Source organism: Hippopotamus amphibius, chromosome 5, assembly GCF_030028045.1.
Source record: "Hippopotamus amphibius kiboko isolate mHipAmp2 chromosome 5, mHipAmp2.hap2, whole genome shotgun sequence".
Lineage (NCBI taxonomy): Eukaryota > Metazoa > Chordata > Mammalia > Artiodactyla > Hippopotamidae > Hippopotamus > Hippopotamus amphibius.
This window is the reverse complement of record NC_080190.1, coordinates 34,516,165-34,524,729: the sequence shown is the minus strand read 5'-3', so window position 1 is coordinate 34,524,729 and position 8,565 is coordinate 34,516,165. Positions and strand designations below refer to the sequence as shown.

Here is an 8,565-nt window from a genome sequence, read left to right as displayed (position 1 = left end):
ATGTGAGGCTATTTTCATAGATCTTCTACTTTTCATAGCTCTTCCACTTTGATTCTCTTTTCCAATCTTTATTCTTGTCAGTTCATTCATTTATCCTTTTATTAGTTTGCCTATGTAACAAATATTAATTGGCCACTTACTCTCTTATCAGCCAGTGTCAGGGCATTAGAAAAAGAAAATGATACCATCCCTGCTCTTGTTGGGCTTTGGTCTACTAGTGGGAAGCGAATATTAATCAAAGAACCACACAAATAGATGTTAAGTTTTCTAATTCTAAAACATTTGGTTGTAATTACTTCCGAAAAAGAGAGTATATGGTGTTAAGACCTATTATAATAGGGGGATATGGCCTCCTCAGAGAGGTCATAGGAGGCTTTTACTAAAGAAATGATGACTGAGCTGAGATCTGAAGGAAAGAAGAGTAAACTCTGTTTTTGTGTGCGTGTGTGGTGGCTTGGTCATCACTGTCGTGATTAGCATTTTTAACAAATGGAAACGGCATGTGCAAAGCCCTGTGATCAAAGGGAGCAGAGGCTTACTACTGGTCAGTTTGCTGCTCTTTTGCTTTTTCTTTCTTTCTTCCATTCTTTCCTTCCTTCCTTCCCTCCTTCCTTCCCTTATTTCTTTTTTCTTCCTTGAATGCAGAGTTAACACCTTCCTCAGTTTTTGACACATTATCATTATTCATCCATGCAAAGACTGTTAAATTGTTTGTTTATCAGTATGCTTAGCTTTATCCCTTTAGCAATTCTTTTCTTTCTTCCATATGCAACCATTTTAATATAGATTTTAAAAATTTACTTATGTTCTTGTGAAAAGGCATATTTGTTTTGTATGTATTATTAATTTATGTAAATGATATTGTATTATTCTCATTTCTTTTTTCACTTGGCACAGTCTTTAATATAGGTGTTCTTTATATATCTGTGTATACTAATCTTGCTCTGTGTACATCTAATCTGTTGTTGCTAATTGTCACATAGTTCTTCATCTTGGTTATGATATATTTACTCCAATTCAGGATTGTCTACAATTCTTTTCCACCTTGCACAAGAACAACAACAATGACACTCACATACTTTAATGAGCGTCCTCTAACATATCCTCTTAGGGACCTCTGAGAAAATTCCTTTGAAGGGATGACCAGGAGTGGAATTGCTGGGTCATAGGTTATGCATGCACTTGATTTGACAAAGTCATGCCAGCCAGATCACCAGAATAACCCAGTTCATCAGAGGTTTTCTGTTATATGGTTACCTCATCCCCACTGCTTTCCAACAGAGCATCCTGGAATCTTCTATTCAATTTTTTTTTCTCCTGTATCCTTTTTATCCTTTGGATATCTATTGTGAGCAAGCCACCGGGGTTCTCCTCTCCCCTAGTAGCCTAGACCCAGAGCCAGTTTATCACATCCCCTTCAGGAATTTACAACACACAGTTGTATACTAAAGATAATCACCATCTCCTGAAGGAGGTTTCTGTTGTCTTTTCCTAAACATTTTAAAACCCTGTGAGATGATCTTTTAGCCCATAATTTGTACGCTTCTCCGTGGTCCCCTTTCAACTCACAAATATTTCTTAGGATTATCTAATCACTAACATGCACTAGAAGCAGGTTGAACCAAAGAAATTTTTGACTTAGTCTCAAAAGAAGATATGTAAATGACTAAGTAGTACTTTTCAAAGAAAAGTAGTTTGAAATAACTAAGAGAAGTCCTTTTACTCATATAAAGTTAGGAAGCTGTTTAAAGAGAGATAATCTATCTTTGGTGAGGGTTCAGGAAGATGGGGACTTTCACACAATGCTGATTGGGAATGTAAAATTGTACAACCTTTTCACAAAGCAATTTGAAAATGTGTATCAAAGGATAAAATAGTGACTTGACAGTGCAGAAAACTGGAAGGCATCATGGTGATTAAGTTATTAAAGTTAATATCACAAGCATTGGTATAAACCAGTATTATGCGCCACCTGCTACAATGCATGAGGACATGACATCACTTCAGTAGTATTCTTACTAAAAACATATAACCTGAATTGAATTATGAGGAAACAATTACACCAAACCTAAACTGAGGGATCTTATAAAACAACTGGACAATTTTCTTCAAAAGTGTCAAGGTCATTCAGAATCAGCAACATAATTTACAGAACCCCGGTAAAATTAAAATGTGAAATGTGAATTTCTTTAAAAACGATGAAGAATTTCAAGACAACAATAACAGAGCATTAAATCAAATGTGCAGGGCAGGGCCCTGTGCAACTGGACATTAGCCCTGAGATCATGAAAGACAAAGAATGACTGAGAAACTCTCCTGCACTGGAGGAGTAGAAGGAAACATGAAAACTAAAAGGAATGCTTGAGCCTGCACCTGATCAAGCACCTTAGTGGGACAAAATGAAAAAATTTTAATAAGGTCTATAGATTAGGTGATAGTATGATGGCAATGTTTCATTATTTTGGTAATTGTGGTTACGTTAGATATTAATATTTGGGGAATCTAAATGAAAAGCGTACGGAAATACCTTGTGCTATTTTTGCAAATTTTTGTAAGTCTCAAATTATTTCAAAATAAGAAATAATACAAGATGTGGGAGATCACTGGGCACTGGAGTAGTCGCGGAAATTGTCTTGGAAAATAGAGCTTAAAGCTGGGTTTTGGATTATGGATGAGAATTTAATGGATAGAAGGGAGATTTAATTGGACATAGGAAAAAAACCATGTAAAGCAATGCAAAATCTTTGGCTTTCAAGTCTAATAAAAAAAAAGCTGATTCACTTTGTTGTACAGCAGAAACTGGCACAACAGTGTAAAGCAATTATACTCCAATAAAGAGCTTAAAAAATAAAATGTATATTTATATGATTTCCCCTATTATTCTATTTCTGATAAATTTTCCTGAGAAAATAACCAAAGATATGTACAGATATTTATATACAATGAATCAAACTGCACCAGTGTTTATAACAGTAAACAATTGGAAGATATCAAAATGTCCAATAATGGGGTTGGTTAAATATGCTTTTTTTTCATCCACAGATTATGAAACAGCACGGCAAATTAAATCACCTATAAAAGAGTATCCAATTAATATTGAATTTGATTAGTGCTAGGTAGTGGGTTTGTGGCTTTTTTAAAGTTTTTCTATTTATGTTTTATTGCAAAATGGCTTCCTGTTATGCTTTTGCTTTCAAAATATAGATATCACTGAAAAAAAGAGAAATATTTAACTTACTTCAGGTCTGGTCCCAAATGTTTCTGAAAATACTAACACAACAAATGTTAGTCCTCCTTACAGTGAATTTATGTAAAAACTCTCATTTGATTATAGCAGTATCAACTATTTGCTGAACCTGTGCATTGTTTTTGTAAGTCTGTGCATAGTTTTTAAATGTAGGTTTATAGATGCGTCTCTCCAAATGTAGCTGAATACCCTCTTGCAGCATAAAAAATATTTGCAACTTTTGCTTTTTCACACTTCATAGCTAAGACGTGTATTTGGAAATGCATTTCAGACTATTCTTTTAAAGAATTGCCATTTAATCAATTTTAAAATATCATAAAAAGGAAAAGCATAAAAATCCAAAAAAACTCCATCATTCTCTTCTCATTTCTATCCTTTTCGACGTTTATCAACCTAGAGGTTCAGATTTTATATGCCATCATAATTATGATATGCAATTGTATCTCTACCTTTTATTTAATATTATTTTGTAGAATTTCCCCATATTTCTGTATTTCTATCATTTTAATTACCTTCATAATATTTCACTGATATACCTAGTTTTCCTATACTTCCCATATTATTGACAATTCAAGTAATTTCTAATTTTTAACCATTAAACATTTTTTTACAGGCATCTCTGTATAGCTTTTATTTTCCTCTCTTGAATTATTTCCTTATGATAGATTCCCAGGAGTAGGATTGCAGTGCCTCTTGATATGCAGCATCAGTTTGCTTCCCCAAAGGATCAGTATGCATTTCTAGAGCATCTCATCTGTCTCTTGGTTTGTGGCTGGCCCACTGTGGTTTACCAAACAGCAGCTGCTTTGCGATCTTACTATCATTCATTTCCCACATGTGTCTCACCCTTCTGGTTAATCTGCAATACACATCTCAGTATTTGTTATCTAACTATAACCCACAACCTTAGTTCTAGTCACCTTCTCTTACCAGCTGAGGCTTTACCAGGCATGCATGGAATTTAAAGCATTTGTGGAAGTTGAGGATGATTTCAGTAGCAATCCAAGTCACATAGTCGCACAGAAGATTGTTTTACAGAATTCTTTTTTTTTTGGATTTTGATACCAAATTTATTCCACATCTTGTCAGCCAATTTTCAAAATGGACATATTGACCACAATTTTGTTTAATCAGTTTGTCATCGAAGACTCAGCTTTCAGATCTGTGTATAGTTATTTTAGGTTTCACTAGTGCATACTCAACACAAAACGAACCATCTTTAGGTTAAACATTCCTCCATGGACAATGCAATTGCATGTGTTCAAGAGTGTAACTAGGAATCAGCATCAGGCAGTTTTTGGATTATGGTCTTGAGGATCACAGACATGCTTAATCTGTTGAGTTGGGAATTTCCTGGAAACTAGACACATATTTGATAGTTTTATTCATGTATTCTTTCAATAAATGCTTATTGCAACTATGTGCTTGGCACTGTGGTTGATACTGTTGCTAAGTAGGTGAATAGGAACTTCCCTGGTGGCACAGTGGTTAAGACTCCATCTGCCAATGCAGGGGACACGGCTTCGATCTCTGGTGCAGGAAAATCCCACATGCCAAAGAGCAACTAAGCTGGTGCGCCACAACTACTGAGCCTGTGCTCTACAGCCCACAAGCCCAACTATTGAGCCCATGTGCCATAACTACTGAAGCCCAATCACCTAGAGCTTGTGCTCTACAACAAGAGAAGCCGCCACAATGAGAAGCCTGTGCACCCACCGCAATTAAGAGTAACCCCCGCTCACCACAACTGGAGAAAGCCCGTGTGCAGCAACGAAGACCCAAAGCAGCCAATAAATAAATATATATATAAACAAAAAGGTGAACAAAACAGCCATACTGCCTCCCCTCATAGAGCTTGCAGTGCAGTGTGTTTGTGTGTGTGTATACAAACGCTAACCAAATATATGTATATAATTATAGTTGTGATACTGACTACAAAGAAAAAAGGTGCTATGAAAGCATATAACTGGAGTCTAAGCAATTGGATGGGAGATCAGAGAAGGCTTCTCTGAGGAAGTGACGTATACACTACCAAATGTAAAAGAGATAGCTAATGGGAAGCTGCTGCATAACACAGGGAGATCAACTCGATGATGCGTGATGACTTAGAGGGCTGGGACAGGGAGGGTGGGGGGTAGTCACAGGAGGGAGGGGATTTGGGGATATATGTATAAATACAGCTGATTCACTTTGTTGTACAGCAAAAACTGGCACAACAGTGTAAAGCAATTATATTCCAATAAAGAGCTTTAAAAACAAAAAACAAACAAACAAAAAAAACCTGAGTCTTGAAAAAGAGTAGCAGTTAATCAGGTTAACAAGGTAGGGAAGAGTCTTCTAGGCAAGAGGATGAACATGCAGGAAGACCCTTAAGGAGAATGGGCTGAGCACATAATTTCAGAAACAGGGAAAAGGTTGATGTGTCTGAAACATGAGTGAAGAGAAAGGAAATGTGAGATGAAATTAGAGAGGTAGATAAAAATCAGTATAACACAGACCCGGATCATCATAGAGAACAACCTAGATATAGAAGCTTGCAGAAAGCTTTGTAGTAATTGTGATGAAAAGGAGACCAATGCAACTGAAGTTCAGGGTGTTTAGGAAAGAAGTCGGAGACTAGACAGGTGGACAGACTGTGAAGAGTTTGTAGGTTTTCTCTCTGGCCTTAAGAGAATAGGAAGCCACTTACATTTGGATTAAGAAGGAGGAACCCTCCCAAAGAGTACTTAGAAGAAACAGCCAAAATATAGGAGAAAAAAATGGAGACAATAGAGAAATGAAACCTAAGGAAAAAGTGTTTGTTTTTAAGGCTGAAAGGTTAATATGAAGGTAACTAAAGAAGCCGGGCAATGACATGATCAGATATGTGTTTATTAAATAGTACTTTGGCTGCAGCATGGGGAAATGTTTGAATGTGGCCCCAAGTGAATGTGAAGAGACCAGTTGCAGGTTAATTCTGTCACCCAGGAAAGAATCTGGGTGGGTAGATAGAGTGTGACGTGAGTACATTTAGAGCATGTTTACGTTAGATCCTTAGACCTTATCCATCTAATAGCTGAAAGTTTGTAAGAATCTCTCAGCTATCTAATTTCAAGGGATCTAATGTAAAACATGGTGAACTACAGTTGATAACATTGTATTATATAATAAAAATAAGATATTTAGGAGGGTAAAACAGACCATAGTGACTAGCTGGTACATTAGCCTCCTAAGGCTGTAATAACAAATTACCACAGATTTGGTGGTGTAAAACAACAAAAATTTATTCTCTCACAATTCTGGAGACCAGAAGCCTGAAATCAAGACGCTGGCAGAGCTGGTTTCTTCTGAAGCCTCTGAGAGAGATTTCAATTCATGCCTCTGTCCTAAATGATGGTGCTGTCAGCAGTCCTTTGTGTCCTTTGGCTTATAGAGAGAGGCATCACTCCAATCTCTGCCTCCATCTTCACATGGCCTTCTTCCCAGTGTCTCCATGTGCCTTTTCTTCTTTCTTTTTTCCCCCCACTATTATCACTATTTTATTTTCTTAATTTAATTTTTATTTTATATTGGAGTATAGTTGATTTACAATGTTGTGTTAGTTTCAGGTGTACAGCTAAGTGATTCAGTTATACATATACATATACTAATTCTTTTTCAGATTCTTTTCCCATGTAGGTTATTACAGAATATTGAATAGAGTTCCCTGTGCTATTCAGCGGGTCCCTGTTGATTATCTATTTTATATATAGTAGTGTGTATATGTTAAACCCAAACTCCTAATTTATCCCTCCCCAAAACAGGGAACACTTCATGAATTTGCATGTCATCCTTGCGCAGGGGCCATGCTAATCTTCTCTGTATCATTCCAATTTTAGTATATGAGCTACCGAAGTGAACACTCCTCTTTTTTCTTTTATAAGGACACCCATCACACCTATTTATTAGCTCTGTGAGGAGAGGGAGTATGTCTAATCCAGGATTATCTCATTTGGGGAACCTTATCTTAATTATATCTGCAAAGACCCTTTTCTAAATAAAGTCACATTCACAGGTACTTGGGGTTAGGACTTGGACATATCTTTTGGGGGAACACAATTCAACCTACTACACTTGGCTAAGGGGATAAGAAAGAGGGAGGTATCAAGGATGACTCGGGTTTTAGGTGTGTGCAACTAAAGTACTGTCATTTGGTGAGATATGGAATATTATAACAGGAGCAGATTTAGAGAAGGCAATTATAAGTTTAAACTTGGACATATTGGGATCAAGGTGACTTTGAGGCCACCAAGCAGATATATTGGGTACACAGTTGGCATATAAGATCTGGAGAAACTGAATGGACGGTGGTGATGTGTATTAAGATGGAGAATGCTGTTAGAAAACTAGGAGAGACTCATTTTAGTCATGTTACATGTATGATGCCTAAAAATATGTATATGTAAATATCAAGAAGGCATTTGGATTGAAATGTTGGAGCTGTAGATACAAATTCTAGAGTCCTCAGTTTACAGATAATCATCTAAATCATGAGACTGCCTAGGGTAAAGGGGGTTGAATAAGAAGAAAAGAGGGTTCAGAATTATTCCATTAGCAAATTTCAGTTAAGAAGGAAGAATTCTCTTTTCCCTTGAGGAAACTGAGAAGTAGTGGCCAAAGAGGTAGGAGAAAAACTAACAGAGTATGGCAACAATGGAGAAATGAGAACTGAGGAAAAAGAGTTTCTTTTAAAATGTTGAAAGCCAGATGAAAGAGTGTTTCAAAATGGAGGGTGTGATCAACCGAATGAATGGTGTTGAAAGGTCAACCAAAATGGAGACTGACATTTTTATCTTAAATTAGTGACAGGGAAGTCATTAATGAGTAAAGAATTGTGGACAGAAGCTAGAATGGAGTAAATCTGCGGGGCGGGGGGCGGGGGGGGTGGAGAAGTGAGAAAATAGAGATATCTTTAAAACGTTATTTTTTGTACATAAACTTATAAAATGTTATAAAATAGTACAAGGAACACATATATTTCCCAGGTTTGCCTACTGTTAATATTTTTAAAAATTTTATTGATGTGTAGTTTACAGTGTTGTGTTAATTTCTGCTGTATAGCAAAGTGACTCAGTTATACATATATACATATTCTTTTTCACATTCTTTTCCATTGTGGTTTATCACAGGATATTCAATATAGTTCCCTATGCTATGCAGTAGGACCTTGTTGTTTATCCCACAGTTAACATTTTATCCCATTTACTTTATCCCTTGTTCTGTGTGTAAGTGTGTGTGTGCATAACTTTTTTTTCTAAATCACTTGAGGATAAATGTCATATATTATGGCCTTTTATCCT

The 8,565-nt window shown here is 36.3% G+C and overlaps 1 non-coding gene across 1 annotated transcript; it reads right to left on the bottom strand.

The window, feature by feature from the left end:
• Positions 1-7,021: 7,021 nt before the first annotated feature.
• LOC130854651 (U6 spliceosomal RNA) lies at positions 7,022-7,128 on the bottom strand. Its single transcript, XR_009054100.1, has one exon. It is a non-coding gene; the product is annotated as a U6 spliceosomal RNA (small nuclear RNA).
• Positions 7,129-8,565: the final 1,437 nt, after the last annotated feature.